The sequence below is a fragment of the Puma concolor genome, chromosome F2 (genome assembly GCF_028749965.1).
Source record: "Puma concolor isolate L17-30 chromosome F2, mPumCon1.1.hap2, whole genome shotgun sequence".
Taxonomy (NCBI): Eukaryota; Metazoa; Chordata; class Mammalia; order Carnivora; family Felidae; genus Puma; species Puma concolor.
Genome location: NC_141684.1, coordinates 53889583 through 53910499, shown reverse-complemented (window position 1 = coordinate 53910499; position 20917 = coordinate 53889583). Strand labels below are relative to the sequence as shown.

Here is a 20917-nt window from a genome sequence, read left to right as displayed (position 1 = left end):
GACAGTTGTATTAAGGATCCTGGACCCACATATATGTCAATTTTTTCAAATTCCCGAGCAGTGATGGCAGGTCTCCATTTTCTGGTTGCGAAAGCATTTTTTTGAGAACTAGGAAAATGGGTAAAAGAATGCCAGTGATGGGATAAACCCTTGTTGTTCATCTATCCAGAGTTGATGAAAACTTATTAGGATTAGTCTTAAAATAGGAATATGGCATAGGCTGTTCCCTGAGTACCTATTATATCAAAGCACCACCACCGCCCAAGTGAGGTTCCCAAATCTGGGGACCCTCTGAAGGTATTATAAACAATGGACACCCCAGGGCTCACCACCCCCCCAACTGAGTCAGACTCCCTGGAATTTGAGTCCCAAAATCTACATGTTTAAAAATACCTCTGGAAGTTTGGAAAAAAAAATCACTGGACTAAGGACTTAGTCACCTCCTTTGACCTCTCCAGATATTTTGGCCTCAGATGTTTTATCTGCAAGGTGGGATAATAAGACCTTACTTCCCTAAAGCTAGGAGGCTAGATCTGATTAGTTCTTCCTGTCCTTTATGTTTGTAAAATTTGCAATTCAGCTATTTATGTTTCTCATCAATCATACTGATGACTCATTGCTGCCTCCCTATGGTTACACCATTGCCTCCTCCCAGTTCCCTTCTCCAAGCCCTTCTCTCATTTATGATCCATCACCTCCTTGAAACTGTTCCCAGCTGCTCCCACCCTGAGTTTACTCACTTCTCTTCTCTGAGCCCTTGAAGCATTTGTGATCCCAGCACTCACTTCACCAAGGAAGCCATTGCTTTGTGGTGACAACCTTTCTGTGTTAGGACTCCCAGCTGGGTATGGACTGTCTTTGTTGATGACAGTTATGTTGACCAACACTATGTAAACTATTATTTTAAAACAGTTTTATAATTTCTTTAGTATGCATGTTCAATAATCATGACATAGGTCTTCTGAAAAATCTGCTATGCACAGATTTCAAGTTCAGTCTCTAATAGATATGAAATCAGGAATTTGGCTTTCATTACCTAAATGCAGTTAACTCTCCTCCCATGTCTACATCTTTAGACTTTTCAATTCAGGAAGAGTATAAAGCATTTCCTAAAAACAAGATTTTAATTAAACTGCAAAAGAATTTTTTTTAAAAAACCATGTTGAAATAACCAATCTCTGGCTTACAAGGGAAATAAACATGCTGGAAAGATAATGTAGAGCATAAAAAGATGGATGTAATGAGCTCTTGCCAAGGTGCCCAGGGATGGATATGAATGCAGTAAGTTATGTTTTGACATTGAAGCATGTAGTATTCAACTTCATCATAAAACACCACCTTCTGTTTAAATCAGGGCTATCGTTAAATTATATCCAAAGCCCCTTTTCAAAAATCCTCTTAATTCAGAATTGCAATAAATAACTAGTCCCTAGTCTTAAAGTTGATACAAGATAATGCTTAAATATTATCTAATTGCCAGCTTATAAGGTCCTTGTTTATTTTTAATGTGCTCTTCTCTTTTTTAAACTTTTCAACTTTGTGGCATTAAGATTTGAAATTAGAAAGAGAAAACTAATCTCCTGAATTAAATAGGCAATTGCATAGAGAAATTCACTGGAGACTGGTGATGCCAAGGGGGAGCCCAGACTTGTGTGCTCGCATTTTCAGGATGAGCCCCAGTGTCTCTCCAACAGTTCTCTACATGTTGCTGTACTTCTCTTTCAAGGTACACAAGTGTGGCAGGCAGAAAGGAAATCTCATAAATCTCCCTAAAAGATCACTGCTTTCCAATGGCCCACCATTAACTTAACTTTACCCTTTTCTATAATTGTTTAATAACTAAATATTAATGAAATTTGCAATTGCAAATTATTATTGATCCCATGACAGGTTTCCTTGACCATCTATGTGATATTGTTTGAGTGTTCTAGAGTGTGTTCTGTAGGAAAGGAAACTAGGAAAGGGTGGAGATTGGGGAACAAATAGGGAGCTGAGAGAGCAAGTGACATTAGAAATATTCCATTGGTCATAATTTATCAAATAACTAGAAAACAATCAAAAGGTTACATCTAGCAGCATTGTTCTTTAGGGAGTTTGCTAGAATTCATCATCATAAAAAAGTACTGGAACCAAAGTTTAGTGGTGGATGAATCCATCAAGCAATCGCAAATATATCGAAAATCTATGGATCAATGCAGGGAAGCATAATGACCTTCATGGACCACTTTTTGCTTTCATAAGTCCCTCCCATCATAACAATATTAATAGTAATATTATTTTATATAGAGACACCTGGGTGATTCAGTTGGTTAAGTGTCTAATCTATTTCCACTCAGGTCATGATCTCACAATTGTGAGATCAAGCCCTGTATTGGATTCTGTGCTGGGCATGGAGCCTGCTTAAGATTCTCTCTCTCTCTCTCTCTCTCTCTCTCTCTCTCTCTCCGTCCCTCCCCCACTCTTTCTAAAAAAATATTTTATACAATTTTAAATATTTCAATATTTAAGTTTTTCTGTTTTAGGCAAAATTCAATAGATCTTTATGGGGCCTAAAAATGGGCTCTTTTTTCTGTAATATGAAAAACAAATTAAAACATGTGTCTAGCCCTAAAAATTCTTCTTTAAGAAAAAAGAAGTTCTGTTTCTTATAATTTTAAAAGAAATTAAAATATTTTCACGGACCTCTAAAAATATTGTGGGCACATACTCTGTGCTATTGTGCCTGATAAGTTAGCCCTGAATCCATAAAGGCAATAATTGGTTTGAAGTGAAATAGGTCCTTTCCACTCTGAACTTTCATTTGTCAGATTTTACCTGGTACTAAAACCCTCTCCATGATAGGTACTTAGTGGTATATCTCTAGTCAAGAGAGGTCTGAAATAATATCTTCTCTGTACACCTGCTTATAGGGTTAGTCCTTCTAACTAGTAGGAAGTCTCAAATCCAGTCTAACTTTTATATACTAACCTGAACTGGGAAAGTGTATTTATGGCACTGGACTGAAGCTATTTTCCAATATCCTCTGACTCAACTAACTTGCATACATTCTTAGGATATTTGACCAATAATTATATTTCTCACAGGCCTTAGAGACCTGCTAAAACTTTCAATGACTGATATTAATTAATTGAATTTAGTGACTGAACTAAGAATTGGTGATGATGATGATGGTCATGATGATGACTAAAATTATTGTCTAAGAAAATGATGTTTTCTTATATATGCTTGTTTATTCAAGAAAGAAATACAACTATGTGAATTTTGGTTTAGTTTCTTCCCCAGAGTTAATATACTTAACTGGCTCTGCTTATCACTTAATAGTGTTTTTCCTATCCCCAAAAGAGTGAAAAGTCATAAAATAAAAATTTTTTTTCCAAATACACTGATCTAACAATAAAGAAATTAACTTCAGAATTAAATTGAGGGGTGCCTTGGTGGCTCAGTAAGTTGAGTCCGACTTTGCCTCAGGTCATGGTCTTACAGTTCATGAGTTCAAGCCCTATGTCAGACTCTGTGCTGGCAGCTCAGAGCCTGGAGCCTGCTTCAAAGTCTGTGTCTCCCTCTCTCTGCCCCTCCCCAGCTCATGCTCTCTCTCTCAAAAATAACTAAACAGTAAAAAATTTTTTAATTGAAATTGTAAGAAGAATACAATGTATTATAAAGGGCACAGGAGAAAAAAAGAGAGAGAGAGAGCACAGGGAATCAAGAAGTTTTAGCCCTGAGGCACCTGGGTGGCTCAGTCAGTTAAGCCTCCAACTCTTGATTTCAGCTCAGGTCATGATCTCATCATTCTTGAGTTTCAGCCCCACATTGGGCTCAACACTTGACAGTGCAGAGTCTGCTTAGGATTCTCTCTCTCTTTCTCTCTCTTGCTCTCTCTCACTCTCGCTCTCTTCCGCTCCCTGCTTGTATTCTCTTCCTCTCTCAAAATGAAAAAACTTAAAAAAAAAAAAAAAAAAAACTAAGAAAAAAAAAAGCTTTAGCCCTACTTCTGCCCTTTACAGAGATTTTGGGAAATTGAGATGCCTTCTCTGCATTTTAGAAATTGAGAAGAACTAGAGATTCCCCCACACCTTTTCTAATGCTAAAGTTCTGTGAAAGCAACAAAAATTTTATAATCTCTAATCAATAAAAGCACTTATTTCAATACTGTGCTTATTTATGTGTACCTAAATTGCAAACTCTTAAAAATGCAGGTTCCGAGGCCTTGATCCCTGCCCCTACCCACTTCAGATGCTTTTACTTTTATTTTTTTTCTTGGTAGATGTTCTGGTGTTTAATAGGCACCTGCACTGAGAAATACTAGTCTAGATAATAGAATTATAAAAGTTTCCATTTTGCCAGAGTTTTAGCCTATGTCCTAATTAACAAAGATCTATGTTGAAAAAATTAATCTCATTAAGATGTCAGGAGGAAAGCAAGGTACTAACTATAGTGACATTGCAAAGGGCTAAGGGAATGAATCAAGTTCAACACTAAAGTCACATTACATGGGCAGAAGACCATTCTTAGGAAACAGGATGTAAATGCTAATGGCAATTACAGGGCAATAGAGTAAAAAATAGGAACATTTCTGAAAAATTATTAAAATCTTTCCTGTCTCAAAATTAACCATTAATAGTGGTTAACGTTCATTTTGAAATAGCAAAGATTTTAATTTCATCAAATGGCTTGTGTCTGGAACATCCAGCTATTTATTCTTTTGTCTTGTGGGGTTTTTTTAGTGTTGAGAGACAGTATTTTTGGAATTCCAGCTCCTTAATAAAAATTACAGCCAGTACTTACATTGTGCCCCCTATTTATCTATCAAGCAATGTCCTAAGAGCTTTACATAGAATAAATGAACTTAATCCTCACAACAATCCTAGGGTTTAGGCACAATCATTATCCTATCTTTGCAGTTGAAGAGATTAAGGCATAGAAAATTTTGGTAACTTGATCATGGTGACTCATCAAGGTGACATGGCACCCCTTGCTAAATTCTTTCAAATTCCTGATTCCCACCTTGCTAACTTGAAACTACAGTGTAGTGCACTTTACATGACTGGCTTTGGATGTAAACCACCACCACCCCTCCCCCCCCTCCCCCCACCAACACTACATGCCAGGCACTGAGAAAGAGGAAGACGTGAGGAAGGGGGATAGAAAAGATAAATTAGAATGTATTTTATGTGCCCATGTAGTTTTCAAACATTGGCTTACATTTGTTACAATCAATTGAAATGTTTTCTATTTGCATGAATTTGTGCTTGGAATGCATGTCTTGCATAACTGTGAAAGAAGTCACCGTAACTATGCTAAGTCAGTATATTCTAAGGGGTGGAATGGGCATAGTGCACTTCTGTGCTCCTCGGAGCTCAGCCAGTATTTGCACATATGAGAAACCTGAAGTCTTTACAGTTGGGGGGCGGGGGGGGAGGCAAAGAGGATAGAGACTCCTGTGAGGGTGGGAGTTAGCTCAGTAGCAGCAGCCCCAGACAAGCCTGCTCCCTGCGTGACCAATGCGTTCCATCCCCACGAGACCTTGCAAGACTTGAACTCCTCTAGTGCTAGGAGATGGCTAGGGTTAAAGTAGTCATTTTCCAAGCAACACTTGGTTTTAAAAGGGGGCTCTTGAAGTCAGGAAAACTTTGAAAAGCCAAAGAGGGGGAAATGTCATTTGAGCACTCCTGTTAGGAGACAGCACAAGGTAGTAGGGGAATGAGGAAAGGGTTTCATGATACCTCTCACATAATTTCTCCCAAATCTATCCTAGGCCCCCCTATATTCAAGGCCTAAATGTAATATATGGATCTTACTGTATCTAGTGTCAATCATTTTAAGAATAACTAACTGCTTGAATTTCTTAAAAACACAATTTTCTCTATTCATACATTTTTCTCCTTTATATCTAATAATTAAGGTCAGTATGTATAAGACTTTATGGAATTCATGAGAAGCTGAATGTATCTAAACATAAGAAATTAATAACAAGGAGAGACAAATCACCACTTTACACATATTAGTATAGCCACATTAAAAAGATCTTCTATGCCAAGGAAAGCAAGGATGTGAAGAAACGGAAACCCTCATACACTGTCGGTGGGAATGTTAAATAGTACATCCACTTGGGAAAATAGTTTGACAGTTTCTTTAAAAGTTAAGCATGTATTTACCATAAGATTCAGCTATTCCACCCCTACATGTTTACCCGAGAGAAACAAAAGCATCCATGCAAAAGTCTATGCACAAATGTTCATAGCAACTTTATTTGTAAGAGCCAAAAACTCAGGAGAACCCCCAGAGTATATAAATAAGTGAGTGGATTAGCAAATTGTGGTATATTCATGCAAGAAACACTAGAAATGACTGATTGTAATAAAGAGAAATGAATGATGGGTGCACATAATTCTGACGAGTGAAAGAAGCCAGAAGGAAAAGAGTAAATAGTATATGACTGCATTTACATAAAACTCTAAAAAATAAAAAGTAATCTATAGTTACAGGAAGTGTATCAGTGATTACCTTCAGAAGGTAGGGTAGGGAAAGGGAGGGATGGAGTGGGAAGGAATTACCAAGGGAAATGTGGAAACTTTTGGAAGTAATGACACGATCATTATCTTGATTGTAGTGATGGTTTCAAAGGTACATGCGTATGTCAAACATTAAATTATATAATTTAAACATTAGTTTATTCTATGCCAGTATATCTCCATAAAGCAATTATTAAAAAAAAGACCAGTTTAAAATCTAAACTTTCAAAAATACTAAACAAACATCTAGAAGAAAATAAGAAACAGAAAAATGGAAAATTTGACACTAGATGTATCAAAGTCTGTCAGATAAATCCTGCTATAATAAATGATAGACACAGTAGGTGGAAATGAAGCAAATATGTAATATCTTTCAAGAAGAATTCAAAGGAAGGTTTTCCTGTACAATTAGGTAGAGATACATGGTGGGAAGAAAAGATAAGAAAGCAAACAACCCTGGAAATCTTGTGAGTCTCTTCCAGTATAGAAAATAAATCTAAAAGATCAGGAGGTCAGAAAGATGGAAGGCTAAACAAACAAACAAACAAACAAAAAAGACGTATAGTAAAAGGAAATGTATCAGCTATCAAGGCTATATTAGAAAAAAAAAGGACATTGTTTAAGAGACCCTTTATACTGTACACAGCACCACCTTGAGGGAAACAATAGGAAATACTAGTTCAATGTGTAATAAAGCCCAATCCATTCATTGATTGTTCATTTACTTAGGTATACACAACACTATTCTAGATACTTGGGATACAAAAAGGAACAAACAACAACAAAATCCCTACCCTCTTAGAGCTTATTTATCAATCAAAAAAAAAAGCAGCTTTGTTTTCAAATAATTTATAGTTATATGTAGATTCATTTTATAAACTTTTAAAATTATAGTAAGAATTTAGAGGAAGTCTATGTGTCCAAAGTAAACATAAAAGACCATTGTGGTTTTTTTCTTTTCAAATGAGTTTTTACAGAAGAGGTTTGTATAAATCGGGGTTTTGTTTTATTTTTGTAACACTTCATAGTCAATTCTAAAATTATTTTTTTTAATTTTTTTTTCAACGTTTATTTATTTTTGCGACAGAGAGAGACAGAGCATGAACGGGGGAGGGGCAGAGAGAGAGGGAGACACAGAATCGGAAACAGGCTCCAGGCTCTGAGCCATCAGCCCAGAGCCTGACACGGGGCTCGAACTCACGGACCGCGAGATCGTGACCTGGCTGAAGTCGGACGCTTAACCGACTGCGCCACCCAGGCGCCCCAATTCTAAAATTATTTTTAAAAAAAACAGTATAGTTGATGCTGAAGTATAGTTTCTTATCCCTTTTTCAAGACTAAGGTCTGTATCCCCCTTCCCTAGCTGCCAGGATTATAGGCTTCTAAACGCTCACAGCTATGACCCCATCCTGGGATGACTGTACCCCACATCAAACAGTCATTGGGTTGTGGCTACCCCTTCCTCCTGGGAGGTGTTTAAACATGGACCAGGGAGTTCTCTAGCCAAAAGCAGTTTCCAGTCTTTGTTTCTGTCTGTGCTTCAGTCTAGAGTCTATTGTTATGTCTTCAAGTTAACTCATCTTTTCTTCTGCAGTTTCTAATCTGTTCTTAATCCTATCCAGCAGATGTTTATTTCAGATACTGTATTTTTCATTTCTAGAAGTTTCATCGTCCATTTATCTCCTCATTATGCTCAGAGTTTCATTACATCCTTAAGCATTTCAGCATATTTATATGTTTTAAATAATCTTAAGGTCCATGTTTGCTAATCTCTGCCATGTCTCGCTGTTTATCGAGGTTTTTTTTTCCCCTTGGTTATACATTCCATTTCCTGTTTCTTGTAATATTCAATAATTCTTAGTTGGCTGAATGGAGATTATGAATGTAATTCGGTTGAGTGCTTACTACATTTTGTCTTCCTTTAAAAAGTACTTACAAGAAATTTAAGTTACTGGCCGAGCAGCTTGATCTCCCAAAGTTTTTGAGCTTTGTTAGGGTGCATCTAACCTCACTGGGCATAGTATACACTACCCTAGGGATAGTATAGCCCATGTTCCAAGATAGAGCCCTTCTGGGGTGTCTTCTCAATGCTCTAGTTGAGTATCAAGAATCTCCACTCTGGCTGGTGAGAGCTTAAACAACTCTCTGCCATGTATGAATTCTGAATTGTTCAGACTACGGCCCCCTGGCTATTCTTTTCCTGACCTCTTAAGTGTCACTCCACGCATGTGCAGCTAAGGATTTTGCCAAGAATAAAAGGGACCCTTAGTACAGATTTCTTTTTTTTTTTTTTTTTAACGTTTATTTATTTTTTTGGGACAGAGAGAGACAGAGCATGAACGGGGGAGGGGCAGAGAGAGAGGGAGACACAGAATCAGAAACAGGCTCCAGGCTCTGAGCCATCAGCCCAGAGCCCGACGCGGGGCTCGAACTCACGGACCGCGAGATCGTGACCTGGCTGAAGTCGGACGCTTAACCGACTGCGCCACCCAGGCGCCCCCCTTAGTACAGATTTCTAAAGCTCCTTTTTTTTTCTGTAGAGTGATCCCATCCAGAACCCTACCCTACATCTTCCAACTATCTCAAACTCCCTACCTCCTAATTTCTTTCACCTCAACTCAGTGAGGCCAGTGTGCCTTTCTTGTGATCTCTCTCTCTGCACGTCAATGAGGGAAGTGTCCCTAGGCAGAAAACTGAAAAAATGGTGAGAGGTCACCTCAAGTGTTTCCCTTCTCTAAGGCATTATGGCATTATATATTTCCTGTACTCCAGTTCTTGGAAATAGCTGCTTCATATACTTTGTCTGGTTTTTTAGTCATTTATTTTTCAAGAGTAAATACAATTTTTGTCACTATACCATGCTAGAAGCAAAGTCCCCAAATCCCTTATTATCTCATCTGCACATATAACATGGCATGAATTCAAGCTCATTTCAATGATGCATACCCTCTAGTTTTTATAACATTGCTCTTTAAGAACATGTATGTGAGGTTCTAATGTTGGAGAGGGCATAGCTTTTCCCCTTCAGTCCTTAAGAAGTGGGAGCGAGTGGGAACGGAGGTAGGTTCTGGAAATGGAGAATTGAGAAGAGATGTTGAGCCCAGTCAGTATCACAAAATGATAACTCTCTATACTTCTATATGTATATAGGAAATAGTAACTCTCTAGGAAACAAACAAAAAAACGAAACAAACAAATGGAAGGTACTATTGCAAGGGAAGAAAGAAACTGGAACCGAAATTCAAAATTATGCCTACCTGAGCTATTCTAAGTCAGCCAAATGTTTGCAAGTCAGGACCTACCAAGACTTTACTATTTTGAAACACATTTTAGACTTCCCTCAAGGGAATGGACAAACTAAAGATTGCCAAATCCAAGATGTTACAACTTGCATGTAACAGTTCTTATGGTCCACATTTGCTAAACTTGTGTTTGGTATTCAAGGGTCACCACAAGCACCCCCACCAAAAAACAAAAGAACAAAAACAAAAACAAACAAACAAACAAACAAACAAAAAACATGGGAAGTTTCAATACTTTCTTATAGGCATTGAAATAATTTTTCTAGATTTCCTGAGATCAAATTACTCTCCCTTCCCTTCTCTAGCCTTCTAGTCTTCAGTATCTTTTGAAGCAAAAAGTAACACATAAATAGAAATAATCCTGGCTTTAGCCATAATCCCAGGAGTAATGATGAAAGCCTTACTTTTCTTTCAAAACCCTTTATCCAACTATAGTGCTACTTAGTGACTGAGAGCAAACAAAGCCTTTATAATGAGATACACTTGGATCCTGGATGTACCATTAGCATTTCCATAACCTCAGGGGAAATTAACTAACTTCTCTAAGGCTTAAATGTAAATGACCTGGTATGCAACTTGACACATAGTAGGAATTCTATACCAGTCAGAACAAGAACAATTCTATACCAGTCAGCCACACAACAGAGAGGTTTTAGCGTAAGGAATTGTTGAAGCTGGTATTGGAGAACTGAAAGAGTTTTACGGAAGTATCAGATTGATAGCAAATTGCAGGACTCAGCTACTATCCCTGTGCCTGCAGGAGCAAAAAGGGATGGGGCTTTAGCATTAAAACTTGGTCAAGGGTGCCTGGGTGGCTCAGTCAGTTAACTGTTTGACTTCTGCTCAGGTCACAATCTCACTGTTTGTGAGTTCTAGCCCCCACATTGGGCTGGCTCACTGCTGTCAGGGCAGAGCCCAGTTCAGATCCTGTATACCCCCCCCCCCCGTCTCTGCCCCTCCCACACTGGTTCTCTCTCCCTCTCTCTCTCAAAACTAAATAAACATTAAAAAAAAAAACAAAAAACAAAAAACAAAAAAACCTTAGTGGAAGTCTTCTGGGAAGCTGGGACTCAGACTTCTGAGGAGAGGGCATGTGGCTGTGCTGGTGTTTGTACCCCTCTGAGTATGACTGGGCAATGGCCAAGTTCACCTTCTGTGTTTCCTTTCTCCCATGGATCACTGTTCTTTTCCTTCAAGTCCTGTGTCTTGAAGACCATTGCTTCATGTAATTAGTCCCTTTTTTTTGTTGTTATTTCAGCGAGAGGTAAATCTGGCCCGTGCTACGCCATCATATCCAGAAAGGGAAGTCTCTAATGTTTTCTAAATAAGTAAATTAGCACTTTTTTGGGATCACTTTAGGTTAGTTCTGTCTCACTCTGTTAAGTTTTTTAGTAAACTTATAAAATCGAACAATTGTTTTGGCATAGTTTGGATGTAATGTCACTTAATGACATGCATCTTTCTAATATCTAATACCGAAAAGTTTTAAATCATCCTTAACTATCTCCTTTTAAATTCAATCAGGAAATCCTGTTAACCCTAACTTAGAAATATATTCTACTACTACTTGCCATCTCCTGCTTCTTGCCATCCCCAATGCCATCCCAGGGCAAGCCACCATCACCACAGGCCTGGAATCCTAATTGATCTACTTATATGCCTGTCTCATTCCCTAGCTGCTTTTGTATATTTACTCAAATGTCATTTTTTTTTTTTTTGTCTCTATCAGCATGGCCCCAGCAATATTTCTTCAGGCTGCCAACAGCAGTAGGTTCCAGTGGCTGATGTTGATTTCAGTTTCCAGTTTTCCAACCCTCTCAGAACCAACCTCATTGTACCACATCAGAGAAACCGGCATCCCTCGGAAGCCTCCTTCCCAGTGGTCTGGTCCCAACTCCACAGGGTCTCTCATAAAGGTAGATCTCAGTAGATAGGGAGTGAATTAAAAGTGTCCTCGAGGGCGCCTGGGTGGCTCAGTCGGTTAAGCGTCCGACTTCAGCCAGGTCACGATCTCGCGGTCCGTGAGTTCGAGCCCCGCGTCGGGCTCTGGGCTGATGGCTTAGAGCCTGGAGCCTGCTTCCGATTCTGTGTCTCCCTCTCTCTCTGCCCCTTCCCCGTTCATGCTCTGTCTCTCTCTGTCTCAAAAATAAATAAAACATCAAAAAAAACTTTTTTAAAAAAAGTGTCCTTGAGAGTATGGAAAGGTAGATGAAATCATGTGTGGGGTTCTGGGACTTCCTGCACAAATAAAAGAGCTCTGCCTTGATCTGTTGCACACATCTACACACAATTTATTTGGCCAAAGGGTCCACTGATTAAAAAAAAAGTTTAGAAACTGCTGGTAACCAAAATTAACTCAATACGTTGTTGCAGAACTTGGCAAAGAAGTGCTCATATCACAAAATAAGGAAGGTATACCTCTTTGCCATAAGGCTCAAATGAGTCTTTCTGTCAGCAAGAGTCATGTTCTCATCTGGTGCTGGACTGGATTAAGTATAGTCACTGAATTCAATGTCCTATCCCGTCAACAATTCTCGTCAAAGTAGTTCTAGGATTGTGACTTCAGTCATCCTTTGATTTTGTCTGTAGGATTCTGAATGGTCCATGGCAGTCACTAAGACTAAATCTATAAAACACACCAGTGCTCAATCAGAACTTGGGAAGACTACAAACAAGACCTTTTCACGTTCTTCATCCTCGGTTCTCTAGTCTCTTAAATGAGAAATTCTATTTTATGATTCTCAGAGCCCTGCCTAGTGCCAAAACCATATTTCCATGACATCTCTGCACTGTGTAAATAGAAAATTTTCCCAAATTCATAATGCATGATGGTATTCTCAACTTTAATTCTGAAATAGAATTCTCATCTATCAGTGCTAACCTAAAACTTATTAGACCTTCTATTTTTCTTAGTCCAACTTCTCAGGTCTCAGATTCTTAGATTTTATTCCTTTTGTTCAGTGCGTAGAGAAAGAATTTCCTTGATTTCTATAAATCTCTCTTATATGTGAAATCTAAAAACAAAACAAAACAAATAAACCATAAAAATAAAAACCCAGGGTGCCTGGGTAGCTCTGTGGGTTAAACTTCTGACTTCAACTCAGGTCATGATTTCATGGTTCGTAGGTTCGTGCCCTACATTGGGCTGTACGCTGACAGTGTAGAGCCTGTTTGGAATTCTTACCTTGTCTTTCTCTCTGCCCCTCCCTGCTTGCTCTCTCTCTCTCTCTCTCTCTCTCTCTTTTGAAATAAATAAATAATCTTAACAAAAACTGAACAAGCTCATAGATCTGGAGGATGGACGGGCAGTTGCCAGAGGCGGGGGCAGAGAGTAGGATAAATGGGTGAAGGGGAGTCAAAGTTTAAACAACAACAAAAAAGAAACCTACCTGGTGTCTTAGTCCATTCTGACTGCTATAGTAAACTACCATAGACTGAGTGACTTATAAACAAGAGAAATTTATCACTCATAGTTCTGAAGGCTAGGAAGTCCAAGATCAAAGCACCAGCAAATTTGGTGTCTGGTCATGGTGTCTAGCAGTTCCAGGCTCTCCCCTTTTAGTAACAAAGGGGTTGCAGCAGCTCCAGCCATCACATCATCTAAGATTCAAGTTCTACACACAAAAACAAGTTTGTTTAAAACAAAAAATAGTATCACCTGTACTATTAAAAATATTTGTCTTTTAATAATTAAGTTTAATTTGAAAAGAAAAAGTGAGGGAAACAGAGAGAGGGAAAGGAACTAGTGAATATACAGAAATATATAAATATACATACAAATATAAAATACAATACAAATAAGGAAGAAAATATGTATAATTCCTACAGGTCTTATTTCTATAACTTATGACATGATGGTTCATTGGGGCATTTAGATATCAATTTGGAAAGCATAAGACATTTGATGTGTACTTTATACTTACATCAAAATCAATTCCAAATCTATTAAAATTTTTTGATGTAAAATATGAAACCTTATGAAAAAATAAGAAAAGAGACATGACTATTTATACACCTTGGGGAGTGGGGGAATTATTGAGCATGACACCTGAGATATAGGTATCCATTGACTTGTCTGCCTAGCAGCCCATCTCTTCTGAAAAACCTCCCCGACCCTCCTATTACCCCCCCCCCCTTTCCCTTCACCTCCCGCATAAACCTGTGGTTTGAATAGGAGATGTCCTCTCCTTCTCTTAATCCATCTTCCTGGCCACAGTGGCTGGTCTACAGATGAATTCTTCATCCAAGCTGAGCCTACCCATCTGGGTCACCCTGAGATTCTTTGCACCCTTCTCTGTTCATGAAACTGAGGAAATGTACATTCTGGAATGGCCTTTGGAGGCATAAAAAAAGGAAAGAAAAATAAAAAGAATCCTGATAAACCTGTCTCATACAGGTGATAGATAAGTCATGGTTTGGCTCTTTTCTACTTCGTAAATTTTGAGCTCCAAAAGATAATCTTTATAATCATTTAGGGCATGAGAGTTTAGGTAGGGTTCAGATTAGTGGCATTAACTATGCATTTATTTATCGCATTTATTATAACATAGAAAGACTCTAAAAGAAACTTTCATAACTTCATCTTGATTTCTTGAGAGGCATTCTGGCTCGATGGTTAAAGATCATGGACTTGGGGTCACAAAGATCCAGTTTTGAACTCAGACCCTGGTATTGATCAGCTGAGGAAATTCAGCCTCCCTGAGTCTTAGTCTATACTTTTATAAATACTTCACAGAAAATGAAGCATGGATCAAAAGTGCTAGACAGTATCTGGTACTCAATAGTGACTCAAAAACCAGTGTATTATCATTGTTGTTACCTTATTTTTCATCTCAGATTATTGTCAGCTGAATTATTCAAATGGAACATTATTTTTCCAAATCTGTCCACTTAGAAAATACTCAACATTGTTAACTCTGCTGTTTACATAAAACTAAAATATCCCCTTTCTGTAGTGAGCATTTTTCTAATTTCTATTCTAATACTTTTGCCAAATCTACATGAAAGAATGTGATATTTAAAGACCCAAACTTTTCCCATTCTAGGATGAACAGATTGTACCTCTCTAGGAGTAAGTCCACACTCGCTGAATAGTGACTACTGACTCGAACTGAAGGAGTGCAAAGTGCATGGAGGCTGCAGCAGGGAGGTGCACACTCCCTAGGACAGACGTCCTGATAAGGGGTGCAGGAGAGCCCAGGCATGCCTCCTGGGCCAGGCTCCTGTCCTCACTCTTGCTTCTTCTGTCACCCTCGTTGCTAGTTTTCTTCTCTCCTGGGCAAGGCAATTATTCACCAAGAAAGTGGTATTAGCTCTTTCTGTCCAAATGAAAGCATTTGGTTTTTACACTGTTTATAAATTCCTGATATTAATGTGCCAGTGTGATACTTTTTTCACATATCTCTTCTCTCTTGAGTTGGTCAAGGGCAGGGAATATGACTTAGCTCTCCTTCGATCACCAGTTCTCACACAGTATCTGGTACCTAGTGAATGTGCAGTAAATCCTGAATTACAACATCACTTCAGCGCAGTGCTGTGTCTTGTCCAAGTTGGTTGTATGTTGATTGCCGAACCATACCTGAGGGACACTCCATGTCCAACGGTCATAGCGAGTGATGTTTTATTTGAATAGTTCTCAACCAGGTAAAGGAGATAGGAAGAGGTAGGCATGCAGCTTACTTACCTTCCCTGAAAATCTTTGCCTGCTGCTGTTGCATTTTCATGGGTTTTGTTGGTTGGTTTGAGCACCCAAAGTCTCTAGACTTCATCAAATTGTTGACAGATAATATAATATTAACACCAATATCCCAATGTTATGCTTGCACTTGCTTGTGGAGAATTCCACCCCTTACACAGCCCGCGCCTGCCCCCAGCCCCAGGTGTTCCAGGGCGTCATCATTGATGTGTGATGATGATGATCCTGTGTTCTTCTGGTATCTGATGGTTAATCCTTCACCACAAGGCCTCCTGCACTGGGTTGTACTGCCTACAAGAGTACTTCTATTACACAAGAACCTAATACCAAAGCCAAGAGCACTGTTTGTGAAGCTCCTATAGCCACCCACCCTTCAGGTATGACAGCAGTGCTGGGGTCCATCTCAGTGGAGGGAATGCTTCTTTCCCATCTCTGTGCAGCAAGCTGTCCCCTGGGTCGCTATAGCAAGCTGCTCCTATCCCCAAGCCATACACGGGGCCGCAGGAAAAGAGCTCCCTTGGCCTCTACCGGTGATCCTGTCTGTCCAGTCAAAGCAGCCCAGAGGATTGTTTTTCTATGCTTTCTACTGTTTTCATCAGAATTTCAGTACACCAAACAATAAACAAGCACTCTCTCACTTCTACAAGGGCTCCAAGATCCCCTGTGTATCAATCCAGGCAAATTAAGCCATGACAGGTCACAAACTCTGTGTCATTCCCTGGACCAAACTATGGCATCCTGCCACCATTTTAAGATAAAGGGAAACTTGTTTATTCATTTGTTTGATGTAGTGCTATACTTGATTCATAATTGTACACTGAGAACCTCTTTCTTCTTTTGTTATAGTTGTGAGGTGAACATTCAGGAAACATGGCTTCTGGTTCCAGTTCTTCCTGAAACCATCAGGATAATGTGGAAGTGTCTGTTTCCCCATCTACACAGTGATCGGTCCACAGTTTCTAAAATCCCTCCCTGGCCTAACTACATGAGGTTTGGTGCTAATAAAACTGAATATTCTTGGGGCACCTGGGTGGCTCAGTTGGTTAAGCTTCCAACTTCGGCTCAGGCCATGATCTCATGGTTCATGATTTCCAGCCCCGCATCGAGCTCTGTGCTGATGTCTCGGAGCCTGGAGCCTGCTTCGGATTCTGTGCCTCCCTCTCTCTCTCTGTCCCTCCCCTGCTCTCACTCTCTCTCTCTCTCTCTCTCTCTCTCTCTCAAAAATAAATAAAAACATTTTTAAAAAGTTTAAAAAAAACTGAATATTCTTCTTCATGTTGGCTTTTAGTGTGATGGTGGCACTAATAGTGTTCCCGGTAAAAATAGTTTGCTAATATATTAGATTGTCAGGTGCTGCTCTACTTCCAAGCCTGTGTATGATTCTTTCATATATGGCTGAGGTATAACTTGTGAGACACACTATGTCCCAACTAGTTTATTAAAAACTGAATTTTTCATCTTTTGACCTTCTTCACCCATTTCTCACAGTGGATGAAGGGGGCTGAAAGGTAAAAAGAAAAAGAAAGGAACTGCAAACTAACTATAATCCAATGAAATTTTGTTAATTATAAGTTTGATCTAAGTATAAATTTTTATTAGTAACCAAGATAGAGGGGCGCCTCGGTGGCTCAGTCAGTTAAGCCTCTGACTTCAGCTCAGGTCATGATCTCGCAGAGCCTGAGTTCAAGCCCAGTGCCAGGTTCTGTGCTGACAGCTCAGAGTGTGGAGCCTGCTTCCGATTCTGTGTCTCCCTCTCTCTCCACCCCTCCCCTGCTTGTACTCTGCCTCTCTTTCTCTCAAAAAAAAATTAAAAAAAATTTTTTTTAAATAACCAAGATAGAAAATAGTTCCTTACATACCAATTCTTGTAAGATGGGAAAATACTCCAGTACTTCCAATAGTCCTCGTGCAACTGATTTGAAATTGCTGAACACTGCTAATTTTAGACAATTGCTCTGGTCTGCATGAAACTGAAAAACCCTGAAAGGCTGACAAAATAAATGGTTGTGTTAGAAAATGCTCAGTGACATTAGCATAGAAGTTTATAACAAAATTTTTCTTTATAGAGTTCTTTTTTTTTTTCAAGTTTATTGATTTGAGAGAGGCAGGGACGGCATGAGTGGAGGAGGGACAGAAAGAGAGGGAGAGAGAATCCCAAGCAGGCTCCATGCTGATAGAACAGACCCCAACACGGGGCTCAAACTCAGAAACCATGAGATCATAACCTGTGCTGAAACCAAGAGTTGGACACTTAACCAACAGAGCCCCCCAGGCACCCCTCTTTACAAAGTTCTGTTCATATAAGTGGGTGGTGTAATAATCTAGACATTAAATCACAAATTCTGGACATTTAGGAGTCAGCCCAGCTTCGGGGCACTGTGGGTGGCAGGAACCCTGCATGCACCTGCCCTGCCAACATGATGCCTGAGAGGTGGCGAAGGAGGAGCCCAAGAGGAGGTGGGTGAGGTTGTTGGCTGAACCTACTCCTGCAAAAGTGGAAATGAAGCCAAGAAAGGCACCAGGAAAGGATAATCTTCAGGGAGAAAAGTGCAAACATAAGGGAAAGGGAGAGCAAAGGAAACAGGCTGAAGTGGCTAACCAAGAAACTAAAGAAGACGTACCTGCAGAAAATGGAGAAACTAAAAATGAGGAGTCCAGCCTCTGATGAAGCAGGAGAGAAAGGACCAAGACTGATTAGTGTCATATCCCATGTCTTATCAGTGGTCCCTGTCTCCTTTTTTGTGCAATCCAGAGGAATATTGTTATCAACTGTTTTGTAAATGCAAGTTTTTTAGTAGCTCCAGAAACATTTTTAAGGAAGAGGTAATCCCACCTCATCCCATTTTTTAAGTGTAAATGCTTTTTTGAAAGAGGTGAAATCATTTGCAGGTTGTTTATTTTTCGGTACAACCAGAAACTGGTAGGAAATTGAATATGGGAGGCTTTGAATATCTTGGGTGTCAACCTAACATTCTGTAGATGGGGTAATTCGTATATCCTATAACACCAAGCATACTTAATGGCAATTTGGAGTCAGTTGTTCATTTAACATGTCTTGAACATTTTTTTTAATTTATTTACTTAAATTCAAGTAAGTTAATATACAGTGTAGTATTAGTTTCAGGAGTAGAACGCAGTGATTCATCACTTACATACAACACCCAGTGCTCATCCCAACAAGAGCCTTCCTTAATGCCCATCACCTATTTAGCCCTTTAACCACCCATTTAACCCCCACCCACCTCCCCTCCAGCAACCCTCAGTTTGTCCTCTGTATTTAAAAGTCTCTTATGTTTTGCCTCCCTCTCTGTTTTTATCTTATTTTTCTTTCCCTCCCCCTATGTTTATCTGTTGTGTTTCTGAAGTTCCACATGTGAGTGAAATTATATGATATTTGTCTTTCTCTGACTGACTTATTTTGCTTAGGATAATACATTCTAGTTCCATCCATGTTGTTGCACATGGCAAAATTTCATTCTTTTTTGATCAAGTAATATTCCATTGTGTGTATATATACATATCACATCTTCTTTATCCACTCATCAACTGATGGACATTTGGGCTTTTTCCATAGTTTGGCTATTGTTGATAGTGCTGCTATAAGCATTGGGGGACATGTGCCCCTTTAAATCAACATTTTTATATCCTTTAAATAAATACATAGTAGTGCAATTGCTGGGTCATAGGTAGTTCTATTTTTAATTTTTTGAGGAACCTCCACTCTGTTTTCCAGAGCAACTGCACCAGTTTGCATTCCCACCAACAGTGTAAAAGAGTTCCCCTTTCTCCATATCCTCCCCAACATCTGTTGTTTCCTGAGTTGTTAATTTTAACCATCCTGACAGGTATGAGGTGGTATCTCACTATGGTTTGGATTTGTCTTTCTCTGATGATGAGTGATGTTGGACACCTTTTCATGTGTCTGTTCGCCATCTGGATGTCTTCTTTGGAGAAGTGTCTATTCATGGCTTCTCCCCATTCCTTTACTGGATTATTTGGTTTTGGGGGGTGTTGAGTTTGATAACTTTTTATACATTTTGGATACTAACACTTTATCCAGTATGTCATTTGCAAGTATCTTCTCTCATTCCGTCAAACTGCTTTTTAGTTTTGTTGACTGTTTCCTCTGCAGTGCAGAAGCTTTTTATCTTGATGAGGTCTCAATAGTTCATTTTGCTTTTATTTCCTTTGCCTCTGGAGGCATGTCTAATAAGTTGCTTGGCCTTGATCAAAGAGGTTGTTGCCTATTTTCTCCTCTAGGATTTTGATGGGTTTTTTGTCTCACATTTATGTCTTTCATCCATTTTGAATTTATTTTTGTGTATGGTTAAGAAAGTGGTCCAGTTTCAATCTTCTGCATGTAGCTGTCCGGTTCTCCCATCACCGTTTGCTGAAAAGACTGTCTTTTCTTCCATTAGATACTCTTTTCTGCTTTGTCAAAAATTAGTTGGCCCTACATTTGTGGCTCCATTTCTGGGTTCTCTATTCTGTTCCATTGATCAATGTATCTGATTTTGTACCAGCACCATACTGTCTTGATGATTATAGTTTTGTAATACAGCTTGAAGTCTGGAATTGTGATTCCTCAAGCTTTGGTTTTCTTTTTCAACATTACCTTGGATATTTGGGGTCTTTTCTTCTTCCATACAAATTTTAAAATTGTTTGTTCTAGCTCTGTGAAGAATGCTGGTGTTATTTTGATAGGTGTTGCATTGAATGTGCAGATAGCTTTAGCAATATTTGTTCTTCTAATCCATAAGCATGGAATGTTTTTCCATTTCTTTGTGTCTTCTTCAATTTCTTTCATAAGTTTCTATATTTTTCAGCATACAGATCCTTTACCTCTTTGGTTAGGTTTATTACTAGGTATCTTAGGGGTTTGGGTGCAATTGTAAATGAGATCAATTCCTTGGTTTCTCTTTCTGTTGCTCCATTATCGTGATATGCAACCGATTTCTGTACATTGCTTTTATATCCTGCAACTTTGCTGAATTCACCTGTCAGTTCCAGCAGTTTTTTGGTGGAGTCTTTCAGGTTTTACACATACAGTATCCTGTCATCTGCCAAGAATGAAACCAATGAATGTGATACACGACATTAATAAAAGAAAGGATAAGAACCATATGGTCCTCTCAATAGATGCAGAAAAAGCATTTGACAAAATACAGCATCATTTCTTGGCAAAAACCCTCAAGAAAGTAGGGAATAGAAGGAACATACGTCAACAACATAAAGGCCATATGTGAAAGGCCCACAGCTAATACCATCCTCAATGAGGAAAAACTAAGAGCTTTCCCTCTAAGGTCAGGAACACAACAGAGATGCCCACTCTCACCACAGTTGTTCAACATAGTACTAGAAGTCCTAGCCTCAGAAATCAGAAAATAAAGAGAAATAAAAGGCATAAA

At 39.0% G+C, this 20917-nt stretch overlaps 1 protein-coding gene and 1 long non-coding RNA gene across 2 annotated transcripts in view; one reads left to right on the top strand and one right to left on the bottom strand.

Moving 5' to 3' along the window:
- Window positions 1-20917, top strand: part of LOC147572019 (uncharacterized) — a 270675-nt gene that overhangs the window by 191558 nt on the left and 58200 nt on the right. The window lies entirely within an intron of this gene.
- Window positions 11804-20917, bottom strand: part of FABP12 (fatty acid binding protein 12) — a 63302-nt gene continuing 54188 nt past the window's right edge. The window contains exons 8-9 of the transcript XR_015247006.1: window positions 17369-20569; window positions 11804-14147 (exon numbers count right to left, since the gene is read on the bottom strand). The gene's annotated coding sequence lies outside the window, so the exon portion shown is untranslated. The remainder of the gene's footprint in view (window positions 14148-17368; window positions 20570-20917) is intronic.